Source organism: Sardina pilchardus, chromosome 4 (assembly GCF_963854185.1).
Source record: "Sardina pilchardus chromosome 4, fSarPil1.1, whole genome shotgun sequence".
NCBI lineage: Eukaryota > Metazoa > Chordata > Actinopteri > Clupeiformes > Clupeidae > Sardina > Sardina pilchardus.
In genome coordinates, this window is record NC_084997.1 from 32,170,281 (window position 1) to 32,181,131 (window position 10,851).

Genomic DNA, 10,851 nt, shown 5'->3' on the forward strand with positions numbered 1-10,851 from the left:
GTACAGGGCACAGAACGAGGGAAGACGACGGTATGCAACAACTTTGAACTAGAGTGTGTCAGGGTCCGTATGGGTGCTTGAAATCCTTGAAAATGCTTGGATTTTAATGTGGTGTTTTCAAGGTTTGAAAAAGACATCATTTATTAAGTTGTTTTGTTTTTGCCACGCGTTCGCGTCCAGTTTGACGTGTCTGGATTTTCCGATAATGACAGCAATCTTGTGATGCTGATATTGACTTTTAATTTCTGCGCGTGTAAACTAGTCTAAGATACTGTGCTTGAACGAAGTTAGCTGTGACAGACTAACCTACTGGTTTTCATCGTTTTAACCACAAAGCCTGTCGACCTTAGGTCTACTCAATTGTTTAGTTAACACCTTGTCATTTCGCGTTTGTCCCGCCGTTCACCTCCGTGCGCCCCATGTAAATCAGAACATATGTCGGGATAGCCATCTCACTATGAGAAAACGTATGACGATAGTGCTAAGAGATTAACACGTTTGCATGCTTGGTAAACATCAGTCTTGCACATAATATTGAGCTGATTTTTTTTAGTGGAAATGGCTTACTGTAGCATATTGTGCTGATAGATGGAAAAAGTTGCCTATTTAAAGGCACAGTCTGAATTTTAATCCTAGCTCTCCATTTAGTGTGTGCACTTGAACAACTATAATGATGTAGCATATAACAGTGCTGCCCTACAAAGCAGAAAGGCAGTAACTGCATTTTTGGTCGAAAATTAGTTATTATAATTTTCATGACATTAAAGTTGTTATGAAGATTGAGTACCAAAAATAAGCTAATGTAAAGTAAAAAAAAAAATAAACCTCCAATAACTGCTACATTAACTACAACCATAAGGCTAAGCAACAGCATAACTTTAAAATGTTTTTTTTTTTTTTCAGTTTGCACTCTGCATAGTTACTGCCTTTTTGCTTTGCAGGGCAGAGTAGGGCCTGCCATTTATTTTAAGAGGAGAGGTGTAGGAGGTAATACTTTGGAAGGAGAGGGAGTGGTGCAATTTGATTTTCTTTGGAGCAACCTCTTCAAACAGCATCAATATAAAAAAAAAATTGTGATAAAATCGTATCGTGAACAAAAAATCGTGATCCATATCGAGTCGTGAGTTGAGTGTATCGTTACATCCCTACTCATGACAAGAGGTCACATCAGAATAGCCCTCACTCAAGACAAGAGGTCACATCAGAATAGCCCTCACTCATGAGGTCACATCAGAATACCCCTCACTCAAGACAAGAGGTCACATCAGAATAGTCCTCACTCATGACAAGAGGTCACATCAGAATAGCCCTCACTCAAGACAAGAGGTCACATCAGAATACCCCTCACTCATGACAAGAGGTCACATCAGAATAGCCCTCACTCAACACAAGAGGTCACATCAGAATAGCCCTCACCCAAGAGGTCACATCAGAATACCCCTCAGTCATGACAAGAGGTCACATCAGAATACCTCACTCATGACAAGAGGTCACATCAGAATAGTCCTCACTCATGACAAGAGGTCACATGACCTTTATAAAACCTTTATATAAGTCATGACCTGGAGAGAGCATATGAAAAGCTGATTCACAGAATAGAATAGAATAGATACAACATGACAAGAGCAACCTGTATAAATGCAGATTAGTATTGAATACATAGGAACTTGGTATTAAACTTCTATAATGTTTTGTTAGTGAGGGATCCAACATTTCTACCACAAACTGTCAATAAACAAAACCTGCACTTGCATCCAACAAGGAAGATTCAATTCTGGTCGTTTTCTCTTATTCTGTTCTCGGTTGCTCTCGAATAATGCAACATTTGAAATATAAATATCTACAGGAGGTGAGTGGATGGCTACTCTGTGATCAAAATAATGTATCATGGTGTTTATGAGGTGAATGTGGTATTGTGAGGACATTTTTGGATGGCAGATAATGAAAGATTTGCACTCGAGGAAGAAGCAACCACTTTTGTCCATTTATGCGTGTTTAGACTGCATGTATGCCTTAAGCTTGGATTATTATCTCATCTTTTCTTTTTCATGTTGATTACTTTCTACTATGATACTGTATACTACGAGCTCTTTCTACTACAATACTGTATACTACGAGCTCTTTCTACTACAGTACTGTATACTACGAGCTCTTTCTACTACAATACTGTATACTACGAGCTCTTTCTACTACGATACTGTATACTACGAGCTCTTTCTACTGCAATACTGTATACTACGAGCTCTTACTGCTTTCACTGCTGCTGCTCTATAGCTCCTTCTGCTCTGGTGTGTTTGGACTGTGATCTTTACTAGCGTCTTTACACATGTGTGATGCCTGATCACCTGCTTGCCTCTCAGGTCTCTAAACATTCAATTGTAGCCTACAGCACTTTGGTAGTGTCCCAGCAAACACGCCCTTGCGGGGCCCATATGGGGCCCATGCGGTATTTCTTCGGGTAGTGTGGGCTAGGGCCAAACCCATACAAACCCATGCAGGGCCAGCGTGGGCTTGCCCAGGTCAGGACCAAACCTTTGGGCTCTCTGTGGGCTCTCTTTGGGCAGCCCACAATTAGCTGATTGCCCCCAGAAAGCCCCTGCTGGCCCAGTGTGGGCTAGCCCATTCTGGCCCAGAGGAACTTTTGTACCATTGGGCCCATGCAGGTTTTTTGTGGGCAGCCCTCACTCATAGGATTTTTTTTTTTTTTTTTTGACCAACCAATGTACAAAGGCATTGCAAACCAAAAACAAAATACAGTATGCATCGTTCAGTGAATATTTTGATATTCTGTCCCTGATATTACTCTACACTCTAAAAACAGATTGTTCAAATACTAATATCATTGGTAAAGCCAGCATTGGTTGTTTTAACCAGAGCCCGTCCCTTATTAGACATTCTGGTTTTAACCAAGATGTTACTCATAATCAATCAATTGGTTATTCATCAATCAATGTTTTTGGTTGAATAGTCTACTTAGGCTATCTGTATTAGTTGAAAGCCAATGTCAGAAAAAGGGATAGCCTAATGGTTGGGGGCTATTTTTGTTTTCTAAGGTGGCCTTCACATTTTGGCATGTACTTTGATCGAGCTTTAGCCCCAAGGTAGCATAACATGTACCTTTTCTGGAAACAAAAAAGGCCTACAAACAGTCACGTGTGTTGTTGGGGAAGGGGATATCGGGGTGACCGATACGGTCACCTCAAGTCTCAATATCAGCAGCCCTCCCTCACCAAGTGATGCAGCAACTTTCAACTGCCTTTGGTGAGGAGGCAGAGATGCAGGGTTGCCAACTTTGGGTGGTTGGCTGGAGTGAGATTTTGTGAAGTTAGGGGGGGGGGGGGGGGGTTGCAAAAGGTATCAGCACAATTCCCCACTTTGATCAAGGGGGCTTTCTCGACCCCCACCTGTCCATCATCATCACTCTAAAAAAGTAGTAGCCTAGGTCAAGCTCAAAATTGTCAAATTTATTGACATAACGTCACTTGCTAAATATACCTCAGTAACAGTTAGGCTACAGATAGGCCTAAATATCAGTTCAGAAATAGAGAAAATAAAAATCTAAATCAATGACCAATATCGTCAGTTTTTGTCATTGACAAGGTGTTAATCCTTGCTTCAAGAAAGATGATTTCCAAAATTACAGAAATAGGGCCAACTATAGGCTACCATTGTGTTATAGGCTAAATGAAGCACAACCTCGTTCAAAATTTCAGTCAGGTCAGGTCAGGCCCTGACGCGAGCGCTTCCCTGAATGAAACAGTCCGTCCGTTGCGCATCGGGCGCTACCCCCTCTATCACGGTCTGCAGGCCATTTCTTTTACCTGCTATCGTATGTGCGCCATCCGAGTCCCTCACAGCTTTCCCATTTGATGTCATGTTCTGCCAGGTAGACTAGGGTAATTGTTGAGAATGTTGAATAGCTCATCAGCAGTGGCCCTACTTTTGACAGAATAGAATATCTTCGCTCGCTGTCAAGTTAACAAAGCGGACATAACTTTGTTACTGTCAGTGCCTACTGCCTGAAGTTGGAGAACAAGTAGAAATGTAGGCCTATTGCAATTTAAAAACTGGAATAGGCTACTGAATGGCTTCATTAATTGCATTAATTGCATTAACTGCCATCAGAAAGATTGCGCTCTGTCAAGTGTCATTCATATCAGTGTGAACTTCGTGAGCAATCCGACAGAAACGAATGGTGCGCATTTTGCACTTTGCCCGCCGCAAATAATTTCTCTGCGCTGAGAACGTTGTAGACAGATATTATACCTATACCTGCTATTGATCTAAAGAGCCTATAGCCTATACATGCCTTAAGTTCGTCTTCTGTCTACAATAGGCTATGATCTGCTGTGGTCTAGTCACCAACTGATTATGAACGGGTTGAAGAAAAAGAAGAATGGATTTTGGCGTGACATTTCTTGTGTCTGCGTGAGAGCGTGAGATTGATGCTGAAATCGTGAGTGTCACGGCGGGAGCGTGAGAGTTGGCAACCCAGATGTCGTCTGTCTGGTTGTTCTTGAAAGTGTCTGAATCCTTTTCCCAAAACCATATTTGCTAACCTGTTAGCAACTTAGTTGGTTGGCAATGGGAAGTTGCATTGCAACCTCAAAGATGCTAACTTATAGGCTACTGACTCAGCTTGCGTACCGACACACACACACACACACACACACACCATAGACTGTAAAAAAAACGTGTTATATCCATGACGAGTCTTGAGATAGTGAATTAGCCTAACAATGGCCCTCATTTATGAAACGTGCGTACGACCAAAAACAGGCGTAAAACCAGCGTACGCTTGTTTCCACGCAAAGTAGGCTACAGCATTTATCAATGTAAACGTGATCGGTGCTAAACGCTCAAATCTCACATCTAGCCTGAACTCGCGTACGCAAGTTTCAGGCAGCATAGCACCGTGCTGAATTGATGGACTATCTCGGACATAACACCTTTCCTGTACATGTGCAGCCTATTTGCTGTAATGTAGCATATTATATTGACACATTTTATGGCTTAGGATAGCCATATAGGAGATGATTATATTCTCTTTGGCAAACGCAACATTCATGAATTATATATTTTAAATTATTTTCAAAGGGCAAATTTCAGTGTCGTAAGGTTTTGTAATGAATGTATGTATGATGTGTTCTCTCTGCGAAAATAAAGTCTGTTGCACTTAAATCGCTCTAGTTTTCCGCCTTCCTTCATGACAGCTTCTAGCTGTTAAAATTAACAAGGTTTAGCTGGACGTCACTGTGGCTCGAGATCATGATGATCTCTTTTGGACATATAATGCACCTTCATATCGCAAATTCTAGGGGCGAGGCCATTAAAACGAGCATAATACAGGGGTGTGATATTTAAATATCACCTTGTTTCCAGCCGCCACATTTATCAACACACGTTTATTCTTACGCTGGAATTGGAGTGATACGAAAGTTTGATGAATCACGCGTGAGCCCCGTCGTAAGATGATTTCTGCGCTCAGATATATACACTGGTTTCTACGCTCTGTTGATAAATAAGGGCCATTGTCTACTGATAACCAAAAAATAATAAAAAAAATGAGTAAACATTAAACCACATCATCACATACCCTTCACCATAGCTAGAGATTGGCATGGTCCTTTTTCCAGTAGGCCTATTAGCCTGTTTGATGCTCATTGAGCTCAATGCAAATCAAACAGGCTATTAGTCCTACTGGAAAAAGCCCAACAGGAAACTCCTTAAATTATGTACATGACTTTCATTGAATTAAATTCTACTTCCTGTATTAAATTTGAATTGTAATTCTACATCCTGTTTTTGACCTCAATTCATATTCAAACTCAAGAATTGAATTGGAATTTATAAGTCATTCTCAATTCAATTCTGAATTGTGCTAGCCTGACCTAGCCTTGCACGCCCTCCCAGTGACGTAGCCTAACACCTTCGGCGTTGCTGTCGCTGGTCTGGCCCAAAGCCATCGATATCTCAAAGTTGCGACACTACCATTGACTCCCGTGTACAAACAATGGCGGCACATCCGGGAACTATTCCATTGAGAATGGATGAATATCTCAGGTGTTATATTAAGACTTTTCTACATGACTTATAGTCGTGTGCATAATAATGCATTTTCATTGAGTAATATATATGTATGTGGAAATGCAGTTTACAGTAATTTTCATCGAGTATTTACCGTAAATATTAATGCGATCGCTGCTGTCAATCCCGTAGTAAACCAGGGACCGAGGGAACTACTGAGTCTACCCACTAACCACGTGACCGCTCTAATCTGGCTTTAAGATGGAAGTCAACGGCTGTCGCAACTTTGAGATATCGATGGCTTTGGTCTGGCCAACTGCTCATCGGGGAGGATTTCTGAATTCCGCAAAACTGCGTAACTGCCCCCTCTGGTCGAGAACCAATCAACTTTGAGCAGCTCCAACGGCTCTGGGTAGAGGCGTGTTCAAGGCAGAGTTGTTATTGATTTAAACTCGGCAAACATGACATTGACATTGACCAGTAACAAATCGAGGCACTTAAAGGAGGCGGGTCTACCAAGCGCTTGGAGAAACTGTTTAGCACATGCTCTTAGTCAGACTAAAGTCTCGCAGAGCCTTGAAAGTCGATGGCAATCAGGCTAAGCCTGACCAGCCAGACCCACATCAAGATAACCCTAGGCAGGACTCAATCGGAGGGGTGGGATAAACAGTTGTCTTTCAAATTCCTTCTCCACGCAATAGGATAACGCTAAACGAATCATCTTCTTGTTTTAAAGTAGCATGATGTGTAACCGTTGCAACTTCTGGTCGCATGTCAGTCACCATAGACCTCTGAAGTTCGCCTACAAAAAAGCCACCATCTTTGCCCAAATAAGGAGATCCGGTATCTTGAGATTTTTTCTATAGGAAAATAACATGGGTTTTTTCAATTATCGCACCTGTTAAACTCTCGCGGTGATGATGACATTGGAAATGCAGACGTTTTTCGCTACACAGTTTTGTCCACTGACATCTAGTGGATACTGTGATCTTCGGTAGGTGAAGACGGCACAGTTTGATCTTTGCTACCCCAGAGCTAACTTACAATGCAACTTGCCATAGGCAGTTAGCTTCAATTAACTCCCGGATCTCCTTATATGGGCAAAGATGGCAGCTTTGGATCCTTTTTGTAGGCGAACTTCAGAGGTCTATAGACCTCTGAAGTTTGCCCACAAAAAAAGCTACCATCTTTGCCCATATAAGGAGTTACGGTATCTGACGATTTGTCCTATGGTTAATTAACATGGGGATTTGGAATTATCACACCTGTTAAACTCGCGGGGATGACAAAATCGGAAATGCAGGTGTTTTCCTGAACACACTTTTGTCCTCTGCCTTCGATAGGAATCTGTGATCTCCGGTACACGAAGGCGGCAGACTTTGATTTTTGCTACCCCAGAGCTAACTTGCGATGCAACTTGCCATTAAGTTAGCTCTGGGGTAGCAAAAATGAAAGTGTGCTGACTTCACGTAGGCCTACCGGAGATCACAGTATGCACAAGAAGGCAGAGGACAAAAGTGTGTTCAGGAAAACGTCTGCATTTAAGACTTTATCGTCCCCGCGAGAGTTTAACAGGTGCGATAATTCAAAATTCCCATGTTATTTTCCCATAGGAAAAATCGGCAGATACCGAATTTTAAAGATGCCAGCTTTTTTGTAGGCGAACTTCAGAGGTCTATTATGTTAAGCCCGCCCATCGACTGTACACGATGTGATTAGTCTGGTGATTCTGCCAATGCCCAGCTCCCAAGCTAGAGTTCCTAGACTGACCCGGGCAGCCAATTAGATTTGCTGCCGCTAGGGGCGTCTAGATTTCTAGGCTAGTATTTTGCACAAGCCTGTCCCGAACATTAACAATATGCTGGCTTTCTGCCAGAGTGAACTTTGGTGTCTTTTTAGACTCTTGCCTTTTTAATGGCACACATTATTCCACCCAGTTGTAAGGCTGTGTGTCTAATTTTCTGATGTTATAACAAACCATTGTAAGATTGCTGAGTGTTTTTGGAGATATAGAGTCTTTATTGTCCTATAAAGGATATTCTTCTTCACACGTCATTTCATCCATAAAAGATGGATGTTTCTCCAAAATATTGCTGCATGATTCATTACACCACACCAAAGACAATATATTCTCCTCTCCATTCACTATGGTGTGAAACCAAACATGAATGTTCTTATGTTGTTCTTAAGCACAACGTAAGCTTAGTTGAAAGCAATAAACATTTTGTTCTCGATTGCGAACATTGTCAAATATTCATGGGAAGGTATATTTACTGTTGGTCACCTATTATGCAAGTATTTTCTTAAGCATATTAGCACATTGTGGCTGCTTTAAATGGTAGTGTTTTATGTTTTACTCACCTGCATAAAGAGTCTAAGTTGAGTTTAAACCAGGTCAAAAAATGACCATGAAATAATGATAGGCCTACGTACAATGTTCTTCTTTCAGACACATTTGAATTTGTATAGTGATGTTTGGAATGAGTTAATGAGAAGTTATGTAAACTGTACAAGATATATGGTTGCTTTTACAACGTAGATAAATAAATACCTTTTTTAATGTTCATGGCTTCTTTGTGTAAGCACAGGCAATAACCATAGTATATTGGTTATAATTAAACAAAGTCAATGGTAGGTTGTTTCCATATGGTACTAATATATTAGTCAAATTTAACCAATGAGATTACTCAATATATTATACTCAATGTATAGGTTGATTTGAAGTACAGTAGACTATCCATGCTCAGTAGTCATCAAATGTGAATAAACTGGAGACATTTTGGATGGAAGAATAGTTCAAAATACCTGGAACCAGAATTCAGGGACTTACAGTATCTGTAGCTATCTGTAGCACAAAAACAATGTATCTACAAACTAAATTTTTGTAAGCTAATATAGCAAAGCTAATATAGCTTGGTGTCTGTCTTGTTTTGTGTATTGATTGGTTTGTGTCTACCTGTCTATTGAATGGTGCTGGCCGCCAGGTATATGTTCCCCCTTCAAATGTATAGTATGTGTTTTATTTATTTAAAAGAAATGCTTGTAAATCATACCATTTTCCTCATGAAGACTGTTTATGTAAACCTAAAGGACTTTTAAGAATGACAAGGAAGATTGTTGTTAAGATGAAAATGGTTTGTAATCTATGGTGGTAACATTCATTCATCTTTGAAAATGCCTTATTTTTCAATATAGGATTATAGGCACAATATGCACTTTAATCTACCAAATTTCAAGTCTGATAAAATGATTCTTAAAGGGGTCTAAGTAAAGATCCTTCACAAAATCCTTGCCATTTGTTTTGACAAATAAGGTTTGTAAGTAATTATCTCAAATAATCAGAAAGACGTGGTGAACTAAGGTGGAAAAAACACTTACATTATATTTTTTGTAATTTCTTGTTGCAAACTTGTAGAATTCAGTTGACTACTTCAACATTTGATTACTTTATCAGTGCAAAAATCTGCTGCAGACACATGAAATTGGCGCATGCGCATTTTGTTTATCAATGGGATTTCACGTGCGCTTGATTCGGCCAGGGATTTGGCAGACTTCACACAGACAAACAACATTTGAAACTATCTTTCGAAAACGAACGACTACATACTTAAACGTAAGTAAAACATTTAATCAAACTATACAGTATTCATTGTTTTAAATGACAGTCTTGAACATTCCGTGTCGTGTTGATTAATTATGATTAAGAAATAATCATTTGACTAGCCAAATTCTGTTAATAACTAGCCATAGTTAGCTATGTCTAGTTGTTAGCCATAACTCAACTCTTTATACAACTCAACTAATGTTAATACTAGCTTGATATGTTGTGGTAAGATTTAATCTTTTGTCACTGACTGTTTCCCTAATGAACATGTTGTTCCTAAAACATTCACTCATGCAACAACGGAGGCGTTTCTGTAGCTTTGTATGCTAGCTACCATCTGGTAACGTAAGGTAACTGTGTTGAACGTTATTAGACATCAATAGAGCCATATATGGTCGTGCTAGTCAGTGACAACTGCCACTATGTGGTTGACGGGATCAAGCACGGAGTGTGCAGGACTGGACCGCACGCAGGTTACATGTTGTTTGAGGGATAACTTTGTTGATGATTACCTTTTGAAGCATTTGGAATACTTTTATCTGGGACAGTGTTCAGCTCTGCAGTCGAACTTGCTATTTGAACAGAGGAACGACCGACGATGGGCTACATTTGTGGCAATAGCCGAATGCAACATTGATATACTTTCAGTTGTTTATACTTTTACTCGATTACAGAAATATAAGTTGTCCTCTTGTCTCAGTCCTAGAGTGATGCAGTCCACCTTTCTCTTTGCCATCAAGATGTTGTGGAGGTTGATTCCCATATCAGAGAAATTAGTCAAATATGGCCTGCTCTGTTTCTCAATGATGAGGCAAGTATTAATGTATTTCTCTGCATGTCTGTGTATATCTATTTGTCTATCTATGTATTTTTTGCACATTGTTTATAAGCTTAAAGGAAATATCTGGTCATGGTCAAGTGCATAGGCAATAGAACAGGAACATTTGATCAGGTTATCTGCAAATGTTACAAAATTCATATACTTTCAATGTTTTCAGTAAGCAAATCAAACCAGCACAATTTAAATAGCTCAACAAGTGTTTTCTCTCAATTTGACACAAGTTGACACCAAAAAAGAACTAGTGCAGTCTCACACTTATTCAACACCTTCATAACAAGTGTCTTTCATATTTGGAAGAGTACATATGTGTTTTAACCTGTTGCAAATGCATCTTAGCTCATTCCTAATGGGCAATGGCCTCCAATCCTCTCTTAGGACT